This window comes from Orycteropus afer, unplaced genomic scaffold (assembly GCF_000298275.1).
Source record: "Orycteropus afer afer isolate SDZICR_OR568_19922 unplaced genomic scaffold, OryAfe1.0 scaffold00135, whole genome shotgun sequence".
Classification (NCBI taxonomy): Eukaryota; Metazoa; Chordata; class Mammalia; order Tubulidentata; family Orycteropodidae; genus Orycteropus; species Orycteropus afer.
In genome coordinates, this window is record NW_006921722.1 from 7,528,764 (window position 1) to 7,537,646 (window position 8,883).

The following is an 8,883-nucleotide window of genomic DNA, read 5'->3' on the forward strand; positions in this document are numbered from 1 at the left end:
GGGCCAGGCTTTGCGGCAGGATGAATGAATTAAACGACCTGATCCACTGCTGGTAGCGACAGCACATTCATTCATTCATTCACCCACCCTCCAGCCTCCAGGGCGTCTTAATCAGGTCGTAAGGATGGCCACTCCTCGGAAGGAAGGTTGGGCAATCTACTTCCGTAGTAATACTGCCTCGGAGACCTAGGAGGGGCCGCTATGAGTTGAGACCGACTCGATGGCAAATAACAAGGATGGACCCCAGGAGTCCACGAAGACCCTGCGGTGGGCTGAAAAACTCTATGGGTGTCTGCATTTTCTAGGAAGAGGAGCTGTAACTTTCCATATTCCCCAAGAGATCTGTGACCCCAGTAAGGTTAAATTGTCATTAGTTGCAGAGGAGGGAATTCTGATTCAGGGCCACCCCTTATGTTACAGAGTAGAACTATGTTCCATACGGTGTTCATGACTGTAATCTTAAAGGAAGGTCGCTGGCTGGTGCAGACCGTTTCCCTTGGACTGCTAACCTAACGGTTGCTGGTTCGAACCTATCCACCAATACGAAAAGGCCTAAAAATTGTAGTTAAGTGCCGTAGAATCATTCTGGCTGACCCCCATGGAGCAGCTGTACTGTGTAACGCATGAGGTCTGAACAGACTCAATGGCAATGGGTTAATGTTAAAGGAAACAGTGGCCAGGCCCTTTCTTCTGCGGCACTGCTGGGTGGATTTGAATGGTAGCCTTTAGGTTAGCAGTGGAACATCAACCATTTGTGTCACCATTACCCCCTGCCATCTAGTGGCTCTCCACTCACAGTGAACCTTAAGAGCAGAGTAGACTGCCCCATATGGTTCCAAGGCTGTCATTCTTTATGGAAGCAAAGCCCAAAGCAAACCCACTGCCCTGGAGTGGATTCTGACTCACAGTGCCCCTAGAGAACAGAGTAGAACTGGCCCATAGGCTGTCATCTTTATGAAGCAGACTGCCACATCTTTCTCTTGTAGAGCGCTGCCAACATTTCTGTTAAGCAGCAGAGTGCTTAATCACTGCACCACCAGGGCTCCTTTGTGCCATCCAGGGATCTGAATAACAAGGGTCAAAGCCAAAGCAAAACTCTGACATTGCCCCAGTGATGACAGCAGGTCTGCCCCAGCCCTGAGTTTGGTAGCTTCCCTTACAAACCTTTTCCTGACGAGGGCTACCCACGGCAGGCAGGTTGTCCATCCCCAGAACAGTCCTGCCCCTCAGGAAGGATGGGGTGTGGATGTGGGGACGTGCAGAGTGAAAACATATCTGATGACGGCAAGCATTGCTGCTAAGGCTCTGTGGTGGAGGCAGGTGTCAAGGCCCACCCACTGGTACAGTTGCTTCTACACAGTGTGGAGAGGTCAGCAGACCAAAAGCACATCTGGATTTAGGATCTTAGCTCACGGCTCTAAATTTCTGAAAGCAAGAATGGATGACAGCCAAGGTTTGGGTATTTCTAAGATTCTCTCTGGTCAAAATGGCCCCCTGCTCCCACACTGCTCTAGGTTTAAAGTCGATCTGCTTGAGGAAAGTAAAAGATTCAAACCGCCTTCCTAATGTACTGAGGCACTTCCTGATGAAGATTGAAGAATACAGTCTGCAGTATGGATTACATCTCAATATAAAGAAAACAAAAATCCTCACAACTGGATCTATAGGCAGCATCACAGTAAACGGAGAAAAGATTGAAGTTGTCAAAGACTTCACATTGCTCAGTTCTACAATCGACACCAATGGAAGCAGCAGTCAGGACATTAGATGACATATAGCGCTGGGCAAGTTGGCTGCAAGGAACCTCTTTCAAGTGCTGAGGAGCAAGGATGTCTCCTTGAGGACTAAGGTGCACCTGACACAAGCCATGATATTTTCAATCGCCTCATATGCATGTGAGAGCTAGACAATGAATAAGGAAGACTGAAGAAGAATTGATGCTTCTGAGTTATGGTGCTGGTGAAGAATGCTGAAAGTACCGTGGACTGCTAAAAGAACTAACAGATCTGTCCTGGAGGAAGTGCAGCCGGAATGCTCCTTGGAAGTGAGAATGGCCAGACTTTGTCTCACCTGCTTTGGTCATGTTGTCAGAAGGGACCATTCCCTGGAGAAGGATGTCATGCTTGGTAAGGTGGAGAGTCGACAAAAGAGGACACTGAGACAGATTGACACAGTGGCTGCAGCAATGGGCTCAAGTATAGCAAGGATCATAGAGCTGGTGTGAGACCAGGTGGTGTTTGGTTCTGCTGTGCATGGGGGTTGCTATGAGTTGGACACGACTTGATGGCACCTAACAACAACAACAACAATGTACTGAGGGGAACAAGATACAGTTCCTGCCCTTAAGCAACTTACACACCAAGCAAACTATCAAAACTGAGAGTGCCAAGCAGATTGACAGACGGATGCTTGGGGTCTTAGTCCCCTAGTGTTGCTGTAGTATATGTCCCACAGTAGGTGGCTTTAAAGAACAGGATTCATTTTCTTACAGTTCTGGAAGCTCAAAGTCCAAATGAGGAGTTGCGTGTATGGGCTCCTCCGTCAGTAGCCCTCGACTCCTGGGCTTGTGGAAGACCCTCACATGGTGTCTGTCTTCCCCCATGTGCCTCTGTGTCTGCTCTGGTCTTTTTATAGAACACAAGTGACCAGGTTTAGGATCTGCCCCACACTGGCATGACCTCATTAACATAACAGAAAAGCCCTATTTCCAGACAGGATCATGTGCACAGGTACAAAGTCCAGGAGTTCGCACAGGGGTGGAGAGGGGACGTCATTCCATCCATAACAGAGGGCACCGAGGAAGGGCACTACCTCAGCCGGGAGGGTTGAGTGGGTAGGGGAAAGAATGTGTGCCCTGTGAGCTGGGTCTTGGGGATGAGGTGAAAATTAGGAATTGGAGGGAAGAGGGGAGATCCAAACAAAGGCCAGCATGAGCAAAGCCACCCAGTGACAATGACAAGAAGGTGCACTAGCATTCTGAATCCTCAACCACAACTCTAAGCACTCCTAGCAAACGTTCTCTCTCTGGCTCTTCTCATGGACACTCGGGCAGGCAGGTCAGGGGACACTGGTCAGGCGAGCACCCTCTAAAGGGGCAGCTGCCACTCAGGGCTGGGCCTGTGAACTGTCACATAACCTCCCAATTTTCATGTGGTGGAAACAGATGTGAAGAACGCTGACGCCCTGGCAGGGCTGGACGAGGCACTTCTGTGCGTGGAGGCAGACACTCCCACTGCCTCTATCTGGAGCAGCCTTATCTGATCCAGAAATCCCAGTGGAAGTAACGTGCCAGCTGCATACTGCCAGCTGCGTCATCATCTCCAAGAAAACAAAACCAAACCCACTGCTGTTGAGTTGATTCCAACTCACAGTGACCCTACAGGACAGAGAAGGACTGCTCGATGGGATTTCTAAGGTAGTAAATCTTTACAGAAGCCGATTGCCACATCTTTTTCCCACAGAGCAGCTGGTGGGTTTGAACCTCTGACCTTTCAGTTCACAACGCAATGCATCTCCAGGGTGAAAAAACTCCACCTACTCTGGGGAGCCCAGACCATTTCATACGACTTCAGTTTTAGGGAATGCCTGAGATCTTTGAGTGCCTCACTGCTCTCCATTGGTTGCCTTTCATCTGCTGTCCAGCACCACATAGACTAGCTGGAGCCCCTTCCGCATGGGCTGTTCAACCAAGGGCCCCCGCTTTGAGCTGATGGTGACCACAGGCTACTCTCAGTGCCCTGCCATTAGGGCTCTCCATCAGGCACTTCCTGAGGGGACAGCTTTGCTTCATCCGAGTGAGCAAAGGCAGTCAGGAACAAGATGGAAGTCATGATCTTTTCCCACCTCATCTCGGAAGTGACACCCCATCACTTTTGTCTATTCCACTTGTTAGCAGTGAGTCACTAGGTCCATCCCGCACTCAAGGGGTGAGGACTGTGCAGGGCGTGACCAACAGGAGGTGGGGGTCACGGGCCCTTCAGGTGTGTCCTACCACAGTGGTTGTATTAGTGTCCTCAGGCTGCCATAGCAAAGGACCACAGAGCAGGTGGCTTAAAACAAGAATCTATTCTCTCACAGTTCTGGAGGCTAGCAGCCAGAATTCAGGGTGTGGACAGGACCATGTTGTCACTAAAGCTCTAGGGGAAGATGCTTTCCCATCTTGCCCAGTTTCTGGCAGCCCCGGGTGTTGCCTGGCTTGCAGCTGCAGCATAACTCCATCTCTCTGCCTCCATCTTTGTGTAACTGCCTTCTCTCTGTGTCACTTCTCTTTTATCTAATTTGTTGGCACAGTAGCCTCCATAATTCCAGTGTTTTTTTTTTTTTTTTTTTCTACCATGTGGTTTCCAATTACCATCTGAGGTCACTTGGCTTTCAGTCTGAAGAACTTGCTTTTGTAGATCTTGTAAGGCAGGTCTGCTAGCAAAAATCTCTCATGTTTGTTAACCTGTAATGTCTCTATTTCACCTTAATCTTTAAAGGACAGTTTTGCTGGATATAATATCTTAGAATCTTGGTTGAAAAGTTTGTCATAGTTGTTGTTTTCCCATGTTTTGAATATATCATCCCACTGCCCTCTGGCTTCCATTGTTTCTGATAAGAAGTCATCTGTCAGTCTTATTCGGAGGGGGGGTCCCTTGTAAGGGATGAGTTGTTTTTCTTTTGCTGCTTTAAACTGTTCCTCATTTTTACTATGATGTTTCTGAGTGTGAATATCTTTATATTTATTGCACTTGGTGTTTGCTGAACGTCTTAGGTACTAATGTTTTTCATCAAGGTTGGGAAGTTTTCAACCATACTTTCTCTGACTAGCTTTTCTGCTCCTTTCTCTTTCCTTCTTATTCTTCCATTATCCATACACTGGTGTGCTGAATGGTGTTCCACATTCCCACCACACTCTGTTCATTTTCCTTCATTCTTTTTTCTCCATGTTCTTCAGACTGTACAATCTCTACCATCTATTTTCAAATATGCTGATGTTTTCTTCAGCCGTTCCATCTACTGCCAGATCTCTCTGTGAATTTTTCATTTTCATTATTGTACTTTTCAACTCCAGAATTTCCACTTGGAGAGAGATGAAAAGAATCTCTCTTTTCACTGAGATTCTGTAGTTTATGAGATAATTGTCATGTGGCTTCTCTGTGTCTTTAAATGTGGTTTCCTTTGATCCTCTCAACATAGTTACAATGACTGCTTTGAAGCCTTTGTTAAATCTGAGATCTGAGTCCTCTTGTAAGCAGTTTAATCCTGGGTGTTACCCTTTTAGTGTTCCTGGGCATCTTAAGGGAGCTCTGGGCATCTTAAGGGAGCTCTGATGGTGTAGTGCGTAAGGCATTTGACTGCTAACCAGAAGGCGGGCGGTTCAAACCCACCAGCCACTCCTCAGAAGGAAGACTGGGCAATGTACTTCCATAGAGACACTGCCTTGGAAATCCAAGGAGGGGTCGCTATGAGTCAGAACTGACTTGACAGCAATGAGTTGTTCTTTTTGCTTGTTTGGGCATCTTAAATGAAGTTAAAGACATGTCTGGGTTATTATAGCTTATGAAATACAGCAGTTGGCCATGTAGCTTCCACCCCACTGTGGCTCTTATCCTATGCCCCATCTGGCCTGATGCAAGAAGGGAAAACTTTACAGAGACTCTCCAACTTCTACAGGGCCCTTTCTACTTTTGCCCAGCCACCCCATGCCCTGACCACCATACCTCAAAAGAGACAGAAAAAATAGAGATAGGAGTGATAGAAGAAAAGGTTCTGAGAATTTTATTGTCCAGGTGACCAAACATGGTCGAAGGTCATCCCTAATATAAAGGTTTAGAAAACAAAACAGAAAAGAATTTCATTTTCTCATGACTTAATTGTTTTGACTTCATGTAGATGCCTCTGTGGACCTCACTATTCTAAATGCACATAAAATATCTGCTTAGGCAAAGCTAAGAGAAAACAGAGAATGAGTCCTAATGATGCTTTGAGCTGTTGGATTATGCTATGTCTGAGCTAGACCTGTTGTTCCTGGGCTTGTCAGTTCAATGGTCCAATAAATTCCTCTACTGGATTAGTAACATAATGTGGGATTTTACCACTTGGTACAGAAAGAATCTAAATCCTAAACACAAACAGGGAGGGATCAGAGTAATACCAGAATGATCCACACACTGGGAAACATGTCACCTGAGGGGTGTTTACAAATAGGGGAGAGAAGAGCAGAGCGACAGTGCTCTAGGAAATGACCCCAGGGTTGTTGAGTACCTCAAGCACCAGGAAGGTTCTGAAATGTGCCTGAGAGCTGTACCAGAGCTTGCAAATAAAAGCCACAGGAAGCTAAAGTTTGTCTGAGGTTGTTTAATGGTAGAATATTCACCCTCCATGAGGGAGAGCCGGGTTCAGTTTCCAGCCATTTTTCTCTAAGCTCAGACACTGCTATCTGTCAGGGGAGGCATGTCTAGTGCTATGATGCTGAACAGGTTTCAGCAGATCTTCCAGACTAAGGCAGACCAGAAAGAAAGGCTTGGAGATCTCCTTCTGAACTCAGCCAATGGCCAACTCCGTGGGTCACACTGGTCCAATTCCACTGTGCTTAGGGTCACCATGAATCGGGGGCTGACTTGAACAAAACTCTTTGAAGAGCTAAGAACAACAACGGCAAGGTTCTCATAATTGGAGCTGCTTTAGTGGCAACAGAGCAGAGGGAACACCGCTTGCCTGGATGACCTGAGAGGGAAAAAGGCCAGCCAATGAAACCTGAATCCCTTCAACCGTGAGTGTTCTGAGATCCTATGACCCCACATGAACTACCTAGTCTCAGAGCCAAAGAATGCACAGCAGGTGAGTTTTCATTTTTTGTAAACAACAGACCCCTCTTGAGTTAACTCAGGGTTGTAGGCCATGGCCTAACCTCAAGAAATCCTTTTAAAAGCCTTTCTTTTGACCCTTGTTAAATCACCATGCCATTGCTGGAACATGCCAGGAGAAGTCCAAGGTCAAAAAAAGAGAAACAAAGGCAAAGTCTTAAGTGCAGAAATGTGAACACTGAAAATGGAGGCACGCAGCAGACCCACAAAACGATAGCACGTGGGCAGAGGCAGGGGAAAGCGACACTTTTAAGAACCAGCCCACACCTGCATTCCCCAGCCAGCGTGCACCCAGGGAAGTGGAATACTCGTGTCCTGTGGGGCCAGGCCAGGCTCTGAGGGCAGCCTGCCACCCCCATCCTGCTGACCTGCCTCCTGCCCCAGAGGCCCTGGCACTCGCATCCCCCAGGCATCGCACAGTCCTTCTCGCTCCCGGGGGCCAATCCAGCAGAGCGGGTGGACGATCTGGCCTGGGACTTGAATTTAATTATTTAAACTTTTTTAAAGTTTTCCATTTTGGTGAAATAAATACAACAAAACATTTCAACCATTGTTGCTCATATAGCTCAGTGGTACATTTGCCACGCTGTGCAGCTACCACGGCTCTTCATTTCCAAACTGAATTGACATTGTGATTCCCACCTGAGTGTTGTATTTTCTGGACCATTTAGCTGATTGGTCCCTGGGTGGGACAAATGGTTAGCATGCTCTGCTGCTAACAGAAAGGTTGGAGGTGGGGATCCACCCAGAGGCGCCTTGGAAGAAAGGCCTGGTGATTGACTTCCAAAAGATAAGCAAACCAAAACCAAACCCACGGCCATCGAGTCAGTTCTGACTCACAGCGACCCCTCCTTGGGTTTCCGAGGCAGTATCACTATGGAAGTACATTGCCCAGTCTTCCTTCCTGGAAGCGACTGGTGGGTTTGAAGCACCAGCCTTCTGGTTAGCAGTCAAATGCCTTAGGCACTACGCCACCAGAGCTCCCCCAAAAGATCACAGCCATTGAAAGCCTTATGGAACACAGTTCAGCTCTGACACACATGAGGTCATCACGAGCCAGAGCGACTGGATGGGAGCCATGGTGGAGATGGACAGCCAACTGAGAAACACCTCAAATGGCCCTGAATCTGACATGTGAGAGTTGTTAGTGCCCAGTAATTGGGCCAACTTGTCTTCACAGAACTTGAAAATAAGAGGGAAAGACACAGAGAGACAGCTCGGGGGACAGGAGTACATAGGAGGGAAGGACACAGGGAAGAGGCAACTATGGGGAGGAAGTGTCATGAGACAAAGTATATGTGAACTTCTGTATGGAAAATGAATTTGCTGTGTAAACTTTCACCCAAATCACAATAAAAATCTTGAAAAAAAAGGAAATAAGGAGGAAAGAGAGCTCTTCTGGGCATTCACATAAGCATCAGTCCAGCTGGGATTGGGGTAGAGATACGCAGCTTTGCCTGAAACACTAGAAAGCTCTCAGACCTTCCACCCTGACCGTAACCTGGGCCAACCGATGTGCCTGAGTGTTACCTGTCGCTTTGCAAGCACATGCTCAGGCAAGGCCAAGTGGCCCGTTCTCATCAGTGAGACACAGGAGTTGGTTCTCCTTTGAGCTTTTTATTGAAGTTTACAGTAAGACGCATAAGGAGCCCTGGTGGGGCAGTGGTTAAGCGCTCGGTTGCTAATCCAAAGATCACCAGTTGGAACCCAACAGCCATTCTATAGAAGAAAAGAACTGGTGAGCTGCTCCCATCAACCTTACATCCTTGAAAACCCTATGGGGCAGTTCTACTCTGTCCTATAGGGCTGCTGCATTGGAATCAACTCCATGGCACACAATAACAACAACATAATAGACATATAGAACAGCACACCAATCATGTGTGCAGCTTGACACAAGTTCACAAACTGAACACCTGCGTAGCTAGCACCCAGTCTTCTGCTTCCCGCTTCAGTCACTGTCCCCCTCAAGGAAACGACTATCTTTTTACAGAACAGAATCAAACAGGATGCACTCTTTGTGTCTGCCTTCTTT